The 20,916-nt window shown below is 44.7% G+C and overlaps 1 protein-coding gene across 1 annotated transcript in view; it reads left to right on the plus strand.

Annotated features, from left to right (window-relative positions):
• Ptprt (protein tyrosine phosphatase receptor type T) overlaps positions 1-20,916 on the plus strand; it is a 1,080,054-nt gene that overhangs the window by 42,573 nt on the left and 1,016,565 nt on the right. The gene's annotated exons all lie outside the window — the stretch shown is intronic.

Here is a 20,916-nt window from a genome sequence, read left to right on the forward strand (position 1 = left end):
GGCCTGAGCTCCCTGGTTCCAGTACCTGGAGGGGTCCTTGCTTCATTTAGGCCTGAGGCTAGCTCAGGCATTCCCCCTGTTGTCTATCTACTGTCCTCACCGCCCCTGTAGTGCACCATCTCCCCCTGCAGTGCACCATCTCCCCCTGCAGTGCACCATGTCCCCCTGCAGTGCACCATCTCCCCCTGCAGTGCACCATCTCCCCCTGCAGTGCACCATCTCTTTCTTCATGCTTGGAAGAAAGCCCTCTCCTCTTGTACACTGGCCATCAGATAGTAACCAACTTTTCTTTTCCAACGTTGACCTCACAGGACAGGTATCCCATTTGCTCTCTGAGGGCAGTGGGCCCTTCTCTTCGGTAGTATTCAAAGGGGGCTTGTTTGCTATCCCCCCTTTTGTGTGTGTTTGGCTTCAAGTCTGCACTCCTCTACAGAGAATAATTGACGGAACTGGCCTATTGCTCTTGTCCTTACAAAAGCCTGCTGGTAAAGCGGGGCCTTAACTTGGGTATGTAAACTTGGTTATTGGAGTTGCTGTCATTCCCAGAATGAATCTGATTGGCTTATGGGGCAGGCGATGCCAGTGATGGCCAGTTGGTTTAATTTGAGAGTCTGGATGGTCAGGACACGTTAGGAAGGATGCTTGTGTGACCAGCCTCCAGTGAAAATCTTGCTCATGAATTTCTAATGAGCTACATTGGTCGCCAGCCCATTGCATGTGGTCAGAGCTCCATGTTGGCAGATTCAGCCAGCCTGGGTGATTCCCTGAAGTCTCTGGGTATGTGTACCCATTCCTCTCCGTTCTTGATTCCAAATGTCTCTTCCCTGTGCAGATTTGCCTCTGTATCTTTTTCTGGATTGCATCATCGCATGGGGACATCCTGGTCTGCACCAAACTGAGTAAATGCTCTCAGCCAATCATGGAACAAAGGGCTGCTCTGGACCTACCAGCATTTATATATGCCTCCCTATTCTCAGCCTCAAAGGCAGGCCCTGTGCTGTAGTGTTCCTTGCAGCCACATTTCTCAGAGATTGTCTCATTTGTCTTCCCTTTCTCCACTCCCTTATGTCAGGTCAAGCTCCCACCTCAGCTCCTCTGTGAATCTTTTCGGACACAGTCCCTATGTCACCCCACCCCTCTCCCTTTGGCCATCGATCCAGTCTACTGTGTAGTCTCTTCTTTTCTCCCAGACAACCGGTTCTTCTTCTAGTGTCAGGACCCAGAGAACTTCAGAAGTGCCCTTTTGAGTTTTGGAGGGGGTGGGTGGAAGGCTCCATGGGAGCAGCAAGCATCTAGCCTGCTCTGGAAGACTCACCTGCATCTCTGGCTCTGAGCAACCCCACCCCTACCCCCAGCGCCACCAAGGAAGCTTGACTAAACTACTCCCTGGACTCTACCTCACCCACACCTAGCACACATCTTAAAGCAGGCTCCCCCAGATCTGCATCTCCCTCTGAGACCTAGATCAAGCCAGTTTTTGCCGTCTGTATCCAGGCTAGCATGTCTTGGATTGCCTGCTTGTAATCCCCACAGCAGCCCCTGCAACCTTTCTCATAAGTGTTACTGTTTCCACCTGTGTAAAACTCTGTCACATCTGTTCAGTGCTCACATGTTGTGCCTGGCATTTGGCAGGGCTTGGTAAGTTTTTGTTGAATGAATAAGTGAATGCATGAATGTGTAAGTGTTAGATTTTATTCAAGTGCCGAGTTAGCAGCCCTGTGCGCCCTTTAGGCAGATAAAGAGCCAGGGCTGAGGGTTAGAGGCAGTGAGCTGTTGAATTTATATTAGGTCAATTTGCTGAAGACTCATGAGAGTGGAAAGGAAGGAGAGAGAGAGAGAGAGAGAGAGAGAGAGAGAGAGAGAGAGGGAGGGAGGGAGGGAGGGAGGGAGGGAGGGAGAGAAAGCAGAAATGGGTGCCCTCCCTCCGCCCTTGTGCCAAGTTGCAGAAGAGCAACTGGGGGGGGGGATTGTTGAAAACCGGTCGCAGTGGGGAGGAGGGAGGCTCCCAAATCTGCCATGCCCTCTCCTGATGGGGCAAAGAGGAGGTCAGGGTCTCCTGGAAGATGCTCCTGATGGAAAGCCAGGTAGGCTCTTAGTTTTTGGACAACTGTACTTCCTGGTGAGTGCCCTTAGGGAGGTCACATTAGCAGCTGTGGCCAGACCTTAAAGCTCCATGGCCAGACATTACCTCTGGCACACCCCCAACATGCTTTAGCAGCCCACCATGTGGCCATGAGAATGTAACAGGTAGTCAATGTAAGTCATCAAGGACATACGCACGGCATGGATGCTAATTAGTTAATGTAGGTGGGTTGACTGGCACAGCTTCTGCCATATGATTGCTGTTCAACAAACTGTAGCTACAGTTCCTGTGATTTACCTTGAATGTAATATGTGGTAGAGTGGGAGGGCTGTTGCCTTTTATAGACGGCTGGCAGTCGGCCTAGATGGGGCCACATACATACATGCTCCTCTTTTACCAGACAGAAGTACTTTCCTACAGAGACACATGTGGAGAGTCTTTTCCTTTGAAGAGAGGGACATTCAGTGTGGGGCTAAGCCCCAGCCCATTGTAAAGAGGGCTTAGAAGACACATGCTTGCTGGCCAGAGGGCAAGCCAGTGCTCTGTGTCCCCATCACTGTTTCCCTATTTGCTGGCTCATAGCCTTTGCCTCCCTTGCGGCCTCCTGTGCACATCCGTCATTTTTATTTGAGCATTTGAGTCCTTTTAGAACTTTGGGCCCGGTTCACTACTTCAAGGTCTTCTCTCACAACACCAGGCACTTGAACACGCCTGGGGCACAGGCACACGGTCATTTCCTTCAAATCTTCTTAGCGAGTTTTGCATTGCTCCTGACAGTCCCACAGGCGGGTGAGGGGGTGCAGAGTGCAGACTTGAAACTGCTTGTTTGAAGAGCTCCGGACTGTGTTCCAAATGGATGTCATTTTGTGCCATTGTGACCTTGAGGAATGCCATTCGGGTGCCTTCTACCTCCAGAGCTCCACCCAATGGGGTAGGGCACTGGAAACCTCTCACTTCATTGTTTGATTTATGTGAATCCTCTTCCAAGACATTGTCCTGGGTGCTTGAAAGCTGCCGTGTGTTTTATAAAGTATTTGTGCAACCTGATGAATTTCTAAATTGTCAGTGTGGTAAGTTATAATGATGGCCGTTTATTCTTCCCTGTCCCCTCATCTGTGCCCCACAGTGCAGCATCCCAGGTCCTTCCATCAAGAGATGAAGTCTCCTTGCCTCCTTTTGAATCTGTGCTTGGATTTCTGCGACTTGTTTTGGCCAAAGAGACAGTGCCAAACAGGACACAAAGTACTTGGGCACTGGCCTTACCCTCTTGTTGTTGGGTTCTTAGAGTCTGCTGCTATTTCTGTGTGGAATTTCGGATTAGCCAGCTGCCAATCACACACAAATGTCCACTTTTCCATATCCGATAGCCAGGCACTCTAGATTAGAGTCATGCAGTTGAGCAGTGGTTGATCGCCAGTGTATGGTTGAGCCTGGCAGAGATCAGCTGAAGAACCAACCCGCTAAGCCCAGCTCGATAGATGACCCACAGAGTCATAAGCAAACACTTGGGGGTTGTCTGAAGCCTCTAAATGTACAAATATATTTGCTACAGGATTTCTTAATTTTTTTTAAGACTTTGGCCTATATTGCCAAGGTTGGTCTAGAATTCACTTGGTAGCCCAGGCAAGCCTGGAACTCTTTTTTTGTTTTTTTAAATATAATTTTTATTGATCCTTTGGGAATTTTGCATGATGCACCCCATTCCCACTCATTTCCCAGTCCTTCCATTGCTGCCCTCCACCTGTGTAACTCCCCTCCCAAAAGAAAATAAGTACGAAAAAAAAGATCTCTCCGACCCTCTGGGAAATGAGCCACACCTCTGTCATACCTGTTGCATCTGTGGTGGCTCCAGTTCTGCTATGCATGTACCATTCCACTGCTCCACTCCATTTCTCCATCTCACATTCGTTTGTAGTGGCGCTGGGAGCTGCAGTGTGTCAGGCAGCACACCCCTCTGCCCAACAGCTTTACTTGCAGGTGTTCATTGCAATGAGTCGTTGGTCTGGTTCAAGGGCTCTGGCTTCTGCTACACTATCAATACTGGATCTTCACGGAGTCTCCTCTAGGATATCCTGCTGTTGCCCTGAGTCAGAGATCCTGCTACTAGGGCTCCGCAGAACTGGCCTCTTTGTGTGCTCCAGCAGGTCATAGAAGTGGTGGATGTTGGGGTGGGCCAACTCAAAGCCCTCCCCCATGGTGAGGGGCAGGCTCTTAGACATCATGGCTTACTATGGCCCTTAGACATCAACATGACTTCAGGTGTCAGCCCATATCATGGACATCTACATGGCCTTTGGTGGTAACACAAGCCACAGGCATCAACATAGATGGTAGTGCCATAGACCCAGACATGGCCTTTGGCGGCAACAATGGCCCAGATATCACCATGGCTTCATAGTAAGCCTGTTCCTCATCCTTATTCTTTCTCCAGTTCTGCCTGTCTCCACAGCACACAAACCTCTCTGCTTTCTCTTTCTCTTCCATCTCTCCATTACATGCTCATCACAGGAGGTAGTGGGTGGGCTTCTCTGGCCTGGAACTCTTGATCCCCCTAACTTTGCATCCCAAGTTTGGGATAAAGACACATACTCACAGCTTCAAGTTAACTTCCTTTTTAATGATAATATTTTTTAATTTAAATTTGAAACAAGCTTGTTTTACATGTCAATCCCAGTTTCCTTACCCTCCTGTCCTCCCCTGTCCCCCCAAACCCCCATCCCACCGCCTTTTTGCTCCCCAAGGAGGGTGAGGCCTTCTATGGGGGGTCTTCAAAGTCTGTCATAATATTTGGATGAGGATCTAGGCCCTCCCCCCATGTGTCTAGACTGAGAGAATATCCCTCTATGTGGAATGGCTTCCCAAAGTCCATTCATACACTAGGGTTAAATACTGACCCCCTACCAGAGGCCCCATAGACTGCCTAGTCCTCCTAACAAACACCCACCTTCAGGGGATCTGGTTTGGTCCTATGCTGGTTTCCTAGCTATCAGAAAGGGGTCCATGAGCTCCCCCTTGACCAGGTCAGCTGATTCTGTGGGTTTCTCCAGCCTGGCCTCAACCCCTTTGTTCAACCTCATTCCTCCCTGGTGACTGGGAGCTGGCATTCAGTTTCTCATCCTGGCATTTCCCCTACACTTTTCCTGAACACATGGCTTCTTGAATGGATTTCCAAGTTTCCCGGGAGTCTTTGGTCTGAGTGTGAATCTGAATATGTGCACTCACCAGACGTTGGATTAGTCGTATCCAAGAATTCATGATCCAAGAAGTGAGAAATTTAACCGCAGCGTTATCCTGAGCACAGTGCTGCTGGTTGGGAGTAATTGACTGAAAACTATAAACTGCTTGGATTCAGCATTGTAAAAGATAATTTCACACACAGTGGCTCCATGAGGGTTTTAATGCTCAAAAAAGTAAACTGGATTAAGAAACTCTTTCGAATAGGAAACCCTGAACACAGTACTAATAAGCACACGTGTGGATGACATTGAGGAATGGCAAGCAGGCAGAATGAAGTGGGTTGAGCTCCAGGCCAGCTGTAAGATGTACAGCCAGGAGACCCACCCCACTGTATTGACTGATACAGTGTGTGTGTGTGTGTGTGTGTGTGTGTGTGTGTGTGTGTGGTGTGTGTGTGTGTGTGTGGTGTGTGTGTGTGTGTGTGATATGCTTGCAAGTGTGGGTACACTTGCAAGGCATGCATGTAATGAGATGTTTATTGCATCTTTTCTCATCCTTCAAAGGTTGGATACAGGTTAAAGGCACAGCCTGTGCAGTACTGTGGAAGATCTTTATCTATGTGACAATATCTGAGATCTATTAATTGAAGAAATCTTGTCCAGGGAATTATCACTTGCCTAGAAAAAGGACAGACATTTATATGTTTGTAAACTTATATACATAAACACGGACAAAAGAAAAGCAGACAATGGCCATAGTCACCGCAAGGGGCTGGGGGCCTGTCATCAGGGCTAGGAGCATGCTCGTTGTGTACTCTTGTGTTTTTCTGTGTCCAGAGTGTCCTTATAAAAATGTCTTAAGAGGTATTGGCATGCTTCTTGTTAATATTAAGGTCTTTACAGCTAAGCCCCATCCTTCCAAAGTAGCTTTAGTTGGCTTGTTTCCAGTGTTCCAGTTTTAAACTCTTAGAAATAGAGCTCCAAATTCCTACATGGCTGAGGATTGAGACCTTCACTCAGGGACACTTTGGTGGCTTCTTGGTCTCACATGGCAGTTTTCTATCTGAGATCACATTGGGTATTTGCACTTGGGAGTCCAAGAGGGAAACCTTGGCCCCCCCTCCTGAAGGTGGCGTTTAAATGCCACTACACCCTCCCTTCCTCATGAAAAGTTCAGTGTCTGTGTTTGGTGCATACCCCAACCCTGCCATGGTGTTGAGCAGGGGCCTGGGGGCCCAGGGGGTGCTTTCTGAGTTACTTCACCACACAGAGACTCCCGTCCCCAGGGCCTTTCATTCTCAAGGAGAAGCAAACAAACCTAGAGGCTGAAGAGTGTGAAGAAGCAGGCAGTGTGCAGGGCAGCTGGGAAAGCTCATGCTTCCATGAGGAAAATAGATACAGCAGGGATTGAAAAACATTGAGTGGAGAGAAAGAGATGAGGAGAAAGGCTGAGAGAGGTATGCGGGAACCAGGACTGCCAACAAGCTCACAGGATCCAGCGGGGCTCATTCGTGGCCTGCTTGGCAAAGCCAGGCTTCTTGTCTGTACCAGCACATATGATTACTAGCTTACGGGATTTACTTTGGTGGAAATTTTCATTTGAGTGAGATATATGGGGTGACTTTTTTACCACCCCATAGCAGAAGTCATTCTCAAGGTGGAACGAGGGACTTGGCTAAATACCAGACCCAAGCCTGTGGGTTTTTTTTAATAATACTTTTTTAATTAAAGTTTTTCATTTATTTTACATACCAACCTCAGTTTCCCCTCCCTCTTCTCCTTCCATTCCCTCCCCCATCTCCTCTCTACCCCCCCATTCACTCCTCCTGCATTCAGAAAGGGGCAAAAGCCTGTGTTTACAAACGATCAAGTTTGTGTTCAGAGGAGAGAGAGAGAGAGAGAGAGAGAGAGAGAGAGAGAGAGAGAGAGAGAGAGAGAGAGAGAAGCCTTCCCCAGGCCATGCAGGAAAGAGCTAAGAGAATAAGGATGGGGGGATCTTCAGGTGTCTGCTTCCTGTCTCTGCTCTGTGATCATCTGGAAGTCTCTTATTGATGAAATCCTTGAATGTGATAGCAGTGCCAATGCCAGGATGTGGATAGGAGGTGATGTGGAGCTGTGGCTGGGTCCTGTGAGGGTGTAGCTGGGCTGGGTGAGGTAAGAGGGAGGCTCTATTGGTCCCTGGTCTAGAAGGTGCTGCTGTCCAAGAGGCAGGTCAGGGGGCTCTGTAGCTCCAGTCAGATAGCGGAGGATTCTTCCAGGCTAATGGGTTGTCACTGTAGATGACAACAGCGATGGATGGTTTGTCTATAGGGGACCTCAGTGGGTCCAGTACTAATACCTTAGGTGTCTTTGGGATAAAGATGCATTTTGGGGACTTCTGGTGTCAGAGACTTTTATGGACCCTGGATCTCTGCACCGTGTAGAGACCCATACCACACTCAGTAGGGTCAAACCCCAGCTCACCATGAGCGAGGCCTATTCTCAGAACTTTAGCTCTGTGCTTGACTTCAAAACATCCTCAGAACTGTTGATACCTTGAGTTTATTGACAGAGACATAAACTCTGAGAAATTAAAGGACTCCATGTCATTTAGATGGTGAGAGACCTGGGAGAGGCCTTTGCTTACATGGTTCTTTGTATCCCATCTCGTCTCTATGTGGGCTTCTGGGGTCTCTTTTGTAGCAGCCTGAATTTAACCTTCCAGGTCTACTTTTAGAGGCTGTAGCACTGTGCATGTGCAAGCATGTGTAGTATGCATGTGTGTGGTGACTGGGACAACTACAGGTGCTTGCCAGCGTGGAACTGCAAAGCAGCATGGGACAGAGGATCGGGAGATTACTCAGCCCTCTTTGGAACTGGTCACTTTTGAGCCAGGCACAGCTCAAGGCCTGCCAGGTCCTCATTTGTACTCTGCAAGGAGCCAACCAATTCCTCTGTAAACAGGAGACAGTGAATATTGAGATTTGGAGTTTGTGTCTGTTGCAGTTACAAGTCTGAACGTCTGGGGCTGAACCTCGACACATGCAGTATGAGAATGAATGGGCGTGGCTGTGTTCCAATAAAAATTTAGGCAGAAGACCATACCCTGTGTCTGAGAGAGGAAACGGGGCTCTTAAGGGTCAGGAGAACTCAGTCATGTCCTGACACTGCTTCTCACTTGCTGTGTCCTCGGGATGAGGCAGGACTGGGTCTCTAAGGAGTGGTCAGGAGAGGATTTTGGGTAACATTCTTGGGATTTTAAGTGAGATAGAGCAATAGGAGTAGGAAGAGTCACCTGATAGCAGACCTTGGTTCTAGAATTTTGTGCCAGCTATTACACTAGACAAAGGAGGGATCCTGGCAGTACCATTGAAAGGACAGCGGTGAACACTGTGGGCTGCTGAGGACCGAGGGGTAGCCTCAAAGAAACATCTACAAATAAACCTAGAGCCTTTGAATGAAGGATGCAAATTCTGCAGGTAGGGGGGTGTCAGGAGCAGCTATCGATGCCGCTGTTCACAGAGGCAGCAGCTTCTTGAGCCCCAGTCCTTAGTCAACTTTGTTAATAGGACTGTGAGATCAAGCAGGGGCAGCTAAGTCAAAGTGGAGAGTGTTTGCTCTCTCCCCCCTCTTTCTCTCCATGTATGTAGATAACATATCCAGATTGGGTAGGTATGCCTTTACACCTTCATTAATTCACTGGAAAGAAGCAAAGACCTTAGTAGTACATGGAAATGGTATCTAAGGCTGTTGATACTGCAGGGTGTTTAATGGCTTCAGGAATAATATGTGCTTTGGGAAGGGAAGGGTAAGAAAGGGGAGTGAAGTAGCATAACCACACACTCAGCAATTATTTACTGAGCAACTACTCTGCACCAAGCTTTTTCCGGGATGCTGGGACACTGGTTTGAAGTTAGCTGCTTTGTATTTGTGGACTTCTGTGGAAAAGATGCTATAACAGATCTTGGGAGAGGTGACAATGGAAAAGAAGCTAAACTTTAAGCCAGATATTGTAAGGGGAACCATAAAAGCAGGAACTCTGGCTCCCTCTTAATTAGTTAATTGCCCCAAGGCTAGAGTGCAGTTGCTTAGGTGAACCATACTGATGAGTTTCCCCTGGGCTCTGGGAAGGAGACAGCAACACCCCAGCTATCACGAATATTTGGGGCAGGAACCCAGCTCAATAGCAGAGTTTCCCACTTAGCCATAGGTATTAGCACCCAAATAATTATTCTTTAAAACTTTAACGAGTTTAAACATTTCTCCAGCAGAGAAATTGCTGTTCTTTACTTAGAAAGCTTTCTGAAATTTATTCCGTTTGACTTTGCCTTTTGAAACAAAAGGAGAGAGTAAATGAAATTCAGATAGATGCCTCAAGGTCAGAATCAGGACCTCCCACCCCCAACACAGCCACACACACGTACATGTGCACACACACTGTCGTAGCATTTCCTTAGGGGCTGTCTGGTATCTTTGCCCTTGTTCTTGGTGGCCGGTGATTATTGTGTCTTTTGAGATCTTGTATTTATTTGCTTTGAATAGTCTTCATGTTTCCTTCCTAGCCAGCAGCATTCCTCTCTGTGGCAACTCCTTTCTATTAGTTTTTATTTTGTTTGTTTGTTTACATTAAGACTTTTATATTCATGAAAATGATCTGAGAACTGCAGCCTGGAAGAAGAAGCCATTACCTATAGCTGGACCACATAGAGACACTTAATGTGAATATTTGGATTCCTATCTTCTCTGAGTAGCTCTCTGAGACTTTTTTCTATCAAAACAGGGTCATGGTGTACACATTGTATGGTCTGTTCATTTTTTTCCACATAATATCATGAACTTTTGTTAAAAATGTGCTTCTGCACAGTTCCTTTATGCATGTGCATATGCTTCTGTAAAATCTCTTTTTCAGAAGTGTTGGAACATATATTAAAGCACAGAGAAGTGAATAATGCCAGTCACGTGTGCTTAATACTCAGCATCAACAATTGCCAATATTGTGCCAATCCAGCTGCTTCTTATTCCCCCATTGTGTTTTCTGTGGCATTTAAAAACTAAAATCCCAGATGTAACATTACTTTGCTTACAAATACTTCAGCAAATATTTCTGTCACAGTGGTTTTCAACTAGGGGCAATCTCATTCTACACCCACCTCAAGGGACATTGGCAACATCTGGGGATATACTGGTACTCACAGCTGGGAGATGAAGGTGGCGGTGACTGTTACTGGCATCTGGCAGTAGAGAACAGGGATGCTGATGTATCTTGAAATGTACAAGCTGTCCACTCCTAGCAAAAAAATTTATCTGGACCCAAGTGTCAGCAACTTGTGCTAAGAAACCCTGAGTGTAACAGGGTCAGGACCTCAAAAGGCACAAACACAGTCCTAATGTCACAGGAAACAAAACAGGCATTTCTGTATTATCAAGTTTTATTTAACAACTCAGTTATTTACTTATGTTTATTTCTTATTTTCCTTTTAATTGGCATAATTTTACATAGTTACACAGTGTGATAATTTAATCCATGTATACAATACACAAAGATCAAATCATGGTAATTAACATTTCATCTCATTATTTCTTTGTGTTAAGAGCCTTCTCTCTTAAAGTTCTTTATAAAAAACATAATAGGTTGTTATAATCTATAACTACTCTATTGTCCTATAAGAACCTAGAACGTAGTCCTTGTGCCTAATTATATAATGTGGGGCTTTTATCTAGCATCCTACTCCTCTTCCCCTCTTCCTCTAGCCTCTGGTAACTTTTCTTTTTGAATAACTGCAAAACAACAACAACAACAACAAAACAAACCCAGATTGAGTCATTACCCAAGACATTCTTTTAATTTAATTTGATCTGCCAAGACACCCCCCCTTTTTTTCCTCAATAGTGTTTATTTGTTGAAGATACTTGGGCCTTTTGTTGTGTAGAGTTTTCCACACTGGATTTGGCTGGAAGCACCTTCTTGCCCCTCTGTTCCTGCACTTCCTGTGAATTAAAAGGTCAGACCAAGCAGGTGTTGGCAGTTTGATTTACTCATTATAAATATCCTAGTGACTTAATGTCTGGTGCACAGGTTTGTCTGGTGCAAGGGGACCGCCTCACTATCATCTGAGAATTTGTAAGAAATGCTAATTCTTGTGCTCCAACACACGTGCTAATGACATTGCTCCTAGTTATTTCAGGAGGTGTTGCAAAATGGTGAGTTTCCGTTTCTTCCCTTGATTCTGTATTTTTTGGTTGTAACTTTTATATGAAGAAGAATTTTCCTTCCATCTTAAGTCCTGGCTGACTCTGAAATATAGTCTTTGTAGGGAAGACAGGATAAACGTTGGATTTATTTCCCCCTATTAGTTTTCAGTTTTTATTGAGGCATAATTTACAGATGATAAAATGCACAAATCTTAACTTACAGCTCAATGAATTTTACATACGTCTACTCCCATGCATCCACCATCCAGACCAGGTTATAAAACATTTTCAGAATCACCCTCCCACCTTGCTCTGGTTGATACCCATTCCCATGCTTCCTCCACAGAGTACACAGCAGTGTTTAAACTGTGTTTATGCTGTCTCTTCCTCCACCACTTATTTCTAATGTAACCAAAATAGTCATTTATTTTATTCATGGTTTCTGAACTCGATTTCATATTAAGATTTGCATCATCCACTCCAAGAGGATAAAATACTTTCTCACATGTATACATTCATAAACATATATCTTAAATATTTGCTCCAAGTAGTCTAAATGATTTGCTAACTATGATACCATCATTCATTGTTTGTTTCCTACACCCCTTTCTGATTTGAAATGACTCAATTTATATTAGAATTCTGTCTGAACTTGCATCTATGCCTGAGTAGTTCTCTTGTTACATTCCCCTTTTCCCCTTGTACTGCAATGATATAATGTTTTATTATTTGGCAGGACAAGTCTCCCCAAATCCTTAAAGTAATTGTATTTTCGCACTTGGCCCCTCATTGTTCCTGCTGAGTTCATTCTTCCAGGTGACTTTTGGAGTCCTGTTGTTCTGGCTCATCAAATGGGAGTTTTGATAGGGATTACCTCAGCAGTGCTACAAAATTGAATATCACAGAGCACCCAAGAACAACATATTCAGTGGATTCAGGAATTCCATTTTTGTCTTCTAGCAAACTCTGTGGTAATGAGAATGGCTTTTAAGATTTATTCTGAAATATTTTTCAGTTATATTCTTCTTGAAGTATGGGTATCACCTTTCTTATATAGTTGCTCATGGAGTAAAAATTACTATACCTAATTTTTGTTTTCTTTTAATTCAACTTTGACTAAAATCTCTTATTTTTAACGTTATCTTTTTAGTTTACTATTTTTGAGACTTTCAAGTATCTATAAATGTCATTTTATGATCTCCTTTCCAATACAACGAATTAACATTGTTCTTACCTAGTTGCATTGGCTAGCACCCTAAGTTCAAGGGTTTTATTGGAGGTGAGCTTATTGCTCCTCTCTGTAATGGACTCTTCTGGAAAGTGTCTTCCTTCAACACTGTTCTGTGATGTGACCTGATGTCTGAGTATGTCTCTGTGTTTTCACTAAGTTTAAACAATAGTTATTTTAATTTATCGTTATTTCTTATTAACCTATGTCAAGAAAATAATCATAACTAAAGGCTTTTTTTGGCTATCTACTGAGTTAAATGTAAAATGCTTATTTTTTAATGTTTTAACATGATCTTTATTTTAATTAGGGACTTTCTCTTGGTATTAACCTTATTAAGGCATGAACATTGTATTTTATTTTATTTATTTTTTAAATTACCCTCTTTAGTGATTTTTTTTGGGAGTTTCACACATCACACACTGCTCACTTCCCGGTCCTGGTCTCCCAATATCCTCCCTTTACCCCTACAGAGTCCTCCCCCACAAAAAAGCAAAGCAAACAAGCAAGAACAAAACAAAGAAAAAGGACTTTTTTAAATAAAAGGACTTTTCTAGATTTATTTGCTTCATCACAAGTTTTGTTTATATCCACAAGTTATATTGGCTAAAAATTTCACTAGAATTATTTATGTGTATGGGGGTGACACATGACATGGTATACAGATGGAGATGGTAAGGTAACTTGAAGGATCCCATTCTCTCCCATACCATGTGGGTCTCAGGGATTAAAGTCAGGCTGTGGTAGGACCATGGCCCCAACATGGTCCATAGCAGCAGCTGGGTCTGATGTCACCACTGCCCTGAGACACCAACTTGGCTCTTGATGTGTGGATCCTGAGTGTCTGCAGCACCTTTGATGGTAGCAGGAGCATCAGACATCAGCACAGACCCAGGCTACAGTTGCATCCTATCATAGCTGGGGGTCTGACCTGAAGTCTGGGTCCTGCATTGCCACTAGTGGTTACATAGAGACCCAGGGTGGGGGCCACAACCTGAGGCCTTGGTGGTGTTCAGTGACCACTTGCTTGAACCATTCCCACTTGAGTGACCACCTCCTCTGCCCAGAACCACTATGTCATTTGGGCCTAAGCTGCAGCCAGAGGCCATGTATGGGTCCATGGTTGAGCTTCAGCTGTGGTCTGTGTTGATGTCTGTGGCCAGTGGTACCTCAGGAGGCCTTAGGAATCATGCGAGATGAAAGCAGAGGGCTACACTGAGCCAGTCCCTCCCTTTACTGCTCTGGGACAGCTGGCCTTGCCTCTTGCCACCTACTACAGCAAGAGAGCTGGCCCCTGCACTCAGGAGAAATGGCCCCCACCCCTCACCACAGGCAAGGATGAACCTACCCTGAGATTATGCATGTAGGAGAGCTGACTCGCCACCACCACACCTGAGATGGGTGGCCCCAGTGGGTCGATGTGACCTGACTGACTAACACCCAAGCCCACAACTGTGCCTCCCACCTTTTCAGTCTCTTTCTTGATGTTCTTTTGGTTCTGAAGTTCAAAACCCCCAGCTGTCTGCTGCAGGTAAGATGAGGTAGGATGAGTTTGTGTGGGGGGAGGAGAAGCTGGGCTGCTGCAGGGAGCTTTCTGGGCAGCAACAAGGAGAAGGGAGGTAGTAGGCAAAGAGATGCTTACCTGTCACTTTTCCCAGCAGAGCAAGAGGTGATGGAGTTAGATATCCAGGCACAGATCACCTCCCTCCATGGAGTAGGCAAGCTAGAGCAAGCTGCAAGCTGACTCTTCTGGGCAGGCCTTGAATACCATGTGTGTGGATATGGAGATGGAAACTAGACTTCATGCCCTAGTAATTGGGTGCCCCTTTGTAAGGCACACTATGGACAACAGGTCACAGAGTAGCCCTGATGTCTGGGATCAGAACTATGCTGCCTTCCTTATACAGAGTTTCTGCAAAATGCAGAAGCCATTTTTTTTCTTTCGTTCCTTCGTTCCTTCCTTCTTTCGTTTCTTCCTTCCTTCTTTCCTCCCTTCCTTCCTTTTTTCCTGCCTTCATTCTTTTTTGTTGCCTTTTGTGCATCCACACACTTCCCCTCCATTAGCATCAGGACCCAAGAGCCTAACACGAGCCTAACAGGTTCAATTTCTCAATTAGATATAGAGCTAGTCAGGAGTGAGTAAAGCAATCTCATTGAGGTAGATCTTCATTGAGGTAGATTTGTGGGACAGATGGTCAGATGCTAAACACACAGACACAGACACACACACACACACACACAGATACACATGCACATTTATGTATATGTCTACAGAAACATACATTATTCAAATATCTATGGATTCAAGATTGTGGTGAAAGGGAACTTACCTTGATGTATATGCAGTTCTAAAAGGAATGGGAGCCACTGACTTAGACTTGTAACTCAGAAATCTGTGGGAAGAAGAGATAAATGAACCTCATTGCCCCAGTGAAGTCTGACTTGCACTGTGGGCTCACAGCCGATGGCCTGTGAGTGATCTGATATGCAGCTTCCTTCAAATGTGCTGGCGGTGACTGAATGGAACAGCTTGTACCTGTAGATCTCAGGTAGAGTGGCTAAAAAATGCAAAGCCTGATGTTGCCCTTCAGATTAGATGGCTCTCTCATCTGGGGTTTGTTTTCTGGTTCTTTATTCAGGGGAAGTACTGTTCTGTCTTCTGTCTTGCGTGACCTACTATTTTTGGGGTCCCCATAATGGCTATGCCAAGTCAGACAGAATGAGAAGTTTGATGATACCAAGTTTGTCAAGAGCGACAAACTTCCTGATCTCTTATAAGGAGGTGAACCTCTCAGAACACAGCATGTATACGCTGAGATGGATAGACATAACAATAGATACAGAAAAAGACAGTGTAGGTTAGTCTATAATTGGCTATTCTTTAATCTTTTTGTATTAAAACTTCTCTGACTTTCTTTTTGAGACTATTTATATTTCCTTGTGATTTCCTGTAAACATGTTTAATTGCAGGCTAGGGGAGGGCCCTCATCTACCTCTGGCACGTTGACCTGACAGAGACATCAGTAATAGAGGATCTTCCTATTCCTTCCAAGTGTCTGATCTGACACTAGTGTGTCTCTGCAGTGGTCATGCTTGGAAATACAGTGCAACTTCAACCACGGCCATCTCTAGTACCTTGGTAAGGGTCTGAAACTCAGATTCTTCCAAAACAGTTGTTGGCATGCCAGAGCTCAAGAGTATTCAGATTTGCAACCATGGGGAAGGTGCAGGTGTGCCATGGGGAAGGTGGAGGTGTGCCATGGGGAAGGTGCAGGTGTGCCATGGGGAAGGTGCAGGTGTGCCATGGGGAAGGTGCAGGTGTGTAACGGAGAAGGGGTGGGTGCACCAAGACTGGTCAGGCACTAGCTGTCAGAAACAGCAAGGCTCCAGGCTGTTACTCAGACCATCCCCTCTAACTATGAACCTCTCTTTGGAATCTCTGACTGGAAAGGGGATCATCACAATCCTCAGGCTGGCTCTTCAACCTCTCTTTGGGTTAAGTGTGCCCAAAAGAAGCCACTTTTGCCCCAAGCTGTGCCATAGAGTAGTGGTCCAGCCTCTTCCCCTGATGATCACAGCCACAGCCACATGTATTACTGCCGTGATACATGCTATGGCTAAAATGAGTACAGGAAAGTGTGTACCAGCTACATTACCTGTCACCATCCATCACTGAGGGAAGGCAGGGCAGGAATCAAGCAGGGACCTAGATGTGGGAACTATGGAGGAACGCTGCTTGCTGGCTTGCTTCTCATGGCTTCCTCAGCCTGCTTTCTTGTACAACTCAGGACCACCTTCAAAGAGGTGGCACTGCCAGCAGTGGGCTGGGATACTTACTAATCAAGAAAATGCCACCACAGATTTGCTTACAAGCCAGTCTGATGGAGAGGCATTTTCTCAATTGAGGTTCATTCTTTCAAGATAGTCTATCTTGTGTCAAGTTGACAAAAATAACGAGCCTACACAGACGCCTAAACTTCCCGTTAGCATGGAAAGATGTAACAAAGATGAGAGCTCTTAAACTATCATTAACTACCATAATATTTATAGGTTATAGTATTTATAAAATCTAATAAATTTATATCAACTTAAAATAACTGTAAATTATTAAGTAATTTGCTATTTAAATGTTGAAACACAAAAATTTGTACAATGAGGCTACTCTCTCTGATCATCTACAACCCTTGTTCAGTGTCTCAATAGGATAAGGATCATCTGGTGGTGGAAACAGAAGTAGCAAGAGGGGTGTGGCTACACCCCTCAGTGATGCTTCTTGGTAACAAGACTCATGTGTAACACCCTTCCTTGGAGCCTGGCTCCCAGAATCATTTTTAATGACAGCTGCTTTGAACAACCAGATTACTGGTTGTTCATGGTTCTTCATGGCCAGTACTTTCTAGATTATTCATTGAATTCCTTCTTTTCCATTGGCATGGAGAATAGAGAACTGTCTGTGAAGCAAAAATCACTTATGGTTGTGAGCTAATTCTCTCTGCCTTTACATCACTCCTCATCCCTAGGTGGGGAAATTGCAATCAGAAGAGGTTAATCAGTAATCAGAGCCAAGGTGCATCACTGCTCTACCACACCTGTTACATTAATAAAAGCCAGCAAAGCCTGCAGGCCCATCTTTCCTCTAAAGCTCCTTGGTCACTGTCCTGGCTAGTTTTATGTCAACCCAACACAAGTTAGAGTCATCAGAGAGAAAGGAGTCAGAATTGGGAAGATGCCTCCATAAGATTGGACTGTAGGGCATTTTCTTAGTTAGTGATTGATGTGGGAGGGCCCATCCCTGGGATGTAGTTCTGGGTCCTATAAGGAAGCTGGCTGAGCAAACCATGGGAAGCAAGCCAATGGGCTGTGCGTCAAAAGCAGTGAAGGTAAAAACTCAAGCAGAGCAGAAACTCCAGCAGGGTAGGAACCTGGAGGCAGCAGCTGGTATAGAGCCCATTATTGGCTTGCTTCCCATGTTTCTTTTCTTTTGCATGTAAACTCTTCCACTGAAGATTCAGGACGGATCCAGTGGTCTAGGGTGCATGCTATTTGCAATACAACCAACCAGGGTTTGTGTCTCTGCCCATTCCCTTTCTCCGAGTTGTGACCGCAGCACCCAAGAGAGCAACTTCAGACAAGGAAGAATTACTTTGGCTCAAAATTTTACAAGGTTCTGTTAATCCCACTGAATGAGAGAAAGACCATTACCCCAAATCTTTGGTCAAATAAAGCAAGCTTTATTTTCTGTCAGACAGGGCTAGTTTCCTAAAGTGGAGTTTGGGAAAATGGCATTGAACATAGGGAAATATAGGGCTTATATAGCTCCCCAAACTGTACAGCTAGAGAGTTTCCAAGGGTTTTTGGTTATGTAGGAACTTGGCAGAACATGTCAAAATTATTTGGCAGAAGATTTTATCTTATCAGGCCATAGGTTAGAATATAGTGTATGGTGGAACATGTCAAATTCCAGAGAATTGGTCAAGACCTGGTCAAATCCAAGTTTTGTAGAAAACAGGAATGAACTTACTTTTACCTTGTAACAAGATCTGTTTTAATCTTAACATGAGGCTGGTCCATATTCAGTCTGGGTCCCTTGGGCCAGTGTACAGCATGGCTCTGGAAGGGTATGACAGAGGAGTTTCAGTACTTCATGGACAACAGGATACATAGAGGGGAACACATAAAAAGCCCTGGCAAGATATAGACCCCAGAGCCATGCTCACAGTAAACTTCTTCCTCTAGCTATGCCCCCACCCTTCCTTTTACTACCTCCATATTATGGGTCCAGCAAAGGTTAATCTGCTTATTAGGTGACAGCCTTCATGAAGTAATCATTTTAGGAGAGCCCCTTTGCAGACACCTCTAGAGGTGTGCTTGTTTGTCTCCCAGGCACTTGTTAATCCAATCAAGCTGGCAACGAAATTACCCATCACACTTTCCTTCAGACTAGGTCAGACTCTATCAGATTCTTAACTGCCTTCCTTTCAGCTCCACGAAACACACAATGAGTAGGTTCACAGTCCTTGGTTATTTAATTCCATTTTTGACAAACCTCCCAAATGCCTTTCACTTTTAAATCAATTACTGCATTCAGAATGCCTCCCTAACCTATTTCATTAAACTACCATCTTTCGATGGCCTTTCCTTTCAACAACATAATTTGCCTTTAATAATTAATATAGACGAATTCAAAATGTAATCACTGAGCTCACTTAGGAGCTCTTTAATCAATTAAGGACATGTGGCTTTGGGACAGAGGTCTTCCCCTAGAGCTTCAGAATCCCCTTGCAACTTACTTGGTTCGAATAGAAGCTGTATCTAGAGTGTATCTTTGTAGAGTGGCCCAGGCCTTACAAAACAATGAATGGCTTTCACATGAACAAGGATACGCACACATGATTGCTTAAATGTTCTTTTACATGAAAGCAATGCCAACATTTATGGTATTGAAATTAAGGGAAAAATTTCCAAGACTAGGTCTGAGCATGGCAATGGGAATTGGGCATACTGGTGTCCAGTTGGGGCTGGCCCTTTAATCTCAGGCTTGTCTTTTGAATGGAAGGGTCCCTAACATGCTGGGAGGTTGGTGGTGGGGAGAGCTTATTAATAAGGCTTGGCCTATAGCCAGGGAGAGGTAAGGTTCACGTTGCCTTGGTCATTCATCTGCTACTCAGTGTGGGTGACAGACACATGTGGAATTTGGCACCAGAGAAGTCTGTGTTCAAATCCCAGATATAACTTGGTATCCCCTGCCTCTCCCCTGCCCCTGTGTGTGTGTGTGTGTGTGTGTGTGTGTGTGTGTGTGCATGTGAAGATATGGAGGTCATAAATCCACTTTGAGTGTCATTCCTTAGAATCTAGCCAACGTGTTTTGTTTGTTTTTGAGACGGGGTCTCTTACTGGGTCCCAATATTTGCTCACTAGGTTAGGCTGGCTGGCCAATGAGCCCCAGGGATTTGTCTATTTCTCTCTTCCTGGTCTTATTTCACCATGCTCAGCCTTTCCATGGGTATTGGGGATCGAACTTGGATCCTCAAACATTCCTGGCAAACATTTTATGAACTGGACTATTTCTCTAGCTCTGTGCCCTTATTTCTTTATTTATAAAATTAGGATAATCATCTGTTCATACATTTCCTCTCATGACAGGATAGGGTCTTGGTAGCTATTTGGTGGACAATGAGTATGTATATAATTGTCTGTTGCCCACATATGGTAGGGCATCTCTGAGTTGGAGCACCATGCTTGCTTCATTTCCAGGTGATTGATCTTTGGAATTACATTTTGTGTGAGCACTCATTAAGTCTAGTCTGAACACAGACTGATGGACGAGTAAACTGGGATCCAGATGTGTGGCCAGGGAAACCCTGCCCAGGATTAATCTCTGGCCTCTGTTATTTTTCAAAAGAGACAAAGCCAGTGAAGAGATGTTGCCAGATTGTTGTGTGTGCAGAATCTAATTTATAGTTGACCAGGGTCTCTAGAGAATCACACATGTTTATATCATTACCAAAGAGTAATTGATTACAAAGCCCCATTGTGAAATTTACAATTATTGAATTACTCCATGTCCGCTCATAAATTTCAAATCTTTATTTCTAAAAGTCAATTGATATTCAGCCCAATAAATATTTAATTTAGATGTAATAATGGTGTTAGAGCAAAATTAAATTCTCATTTAGAAAATAAGAATGACCTGGAGAGCGCGGAGAAGAGGAGGAGGCATGGCAGAACTGGGCAGGAGATGGTTCTCTTTGTGTCCCCAACCCTTATCAGCAAGGGACATCTCAGATGGTCCTTTCTCTGACTCATTTTCTCTTTGAAACCTCTTTTTATGGGAAGTAAGAGTCCTCTGCATTTTTGCATTTCATTATCTGAACTGCTCAATAGTAGTGGCTCTTAAAACCCATATGGAACATTATAACACCCTGTTTTCTCCTTGCTTTTTAGATGGGGAAACTGAGGCTCACAGACCTGAAGTGACTCGCTATAGGTGATGCTACAAGAGAAAATGCTAGCCCTCATCTATTGGTCCATTAGTAGGACCACAGGGCCTGTTAACATTCATACACTAAAAGGCATTATGGACCCCTACATACAGGAAGCCTCAACACAACAGTGTTTTAAACAGGGGCATGACTACCACTTCTTGTAGAAGGGAGGCAACCCACCTGGCCACCATGGAATTACAAAGTTGCAACAGTCCCAGCCTCCTTTCAGTTTTCTTGTCTACTATTTAGGGTTTGTGGTCTAAGGTGGCTGCT

Source organism: Phodopus roborovskii, unplaced genomic scaffold (genome assembly GCF_943737965.1).
Source record: "Phodopus roborovskii unplaced genomic scaffold, PHOROB, whole genome shotgun sequence".
NCBI lineage: Eukaryota > Metazoa > Chordata > Mammalia > Rodentia > Cricetidae > Phodopus > Phodopus roborovskii.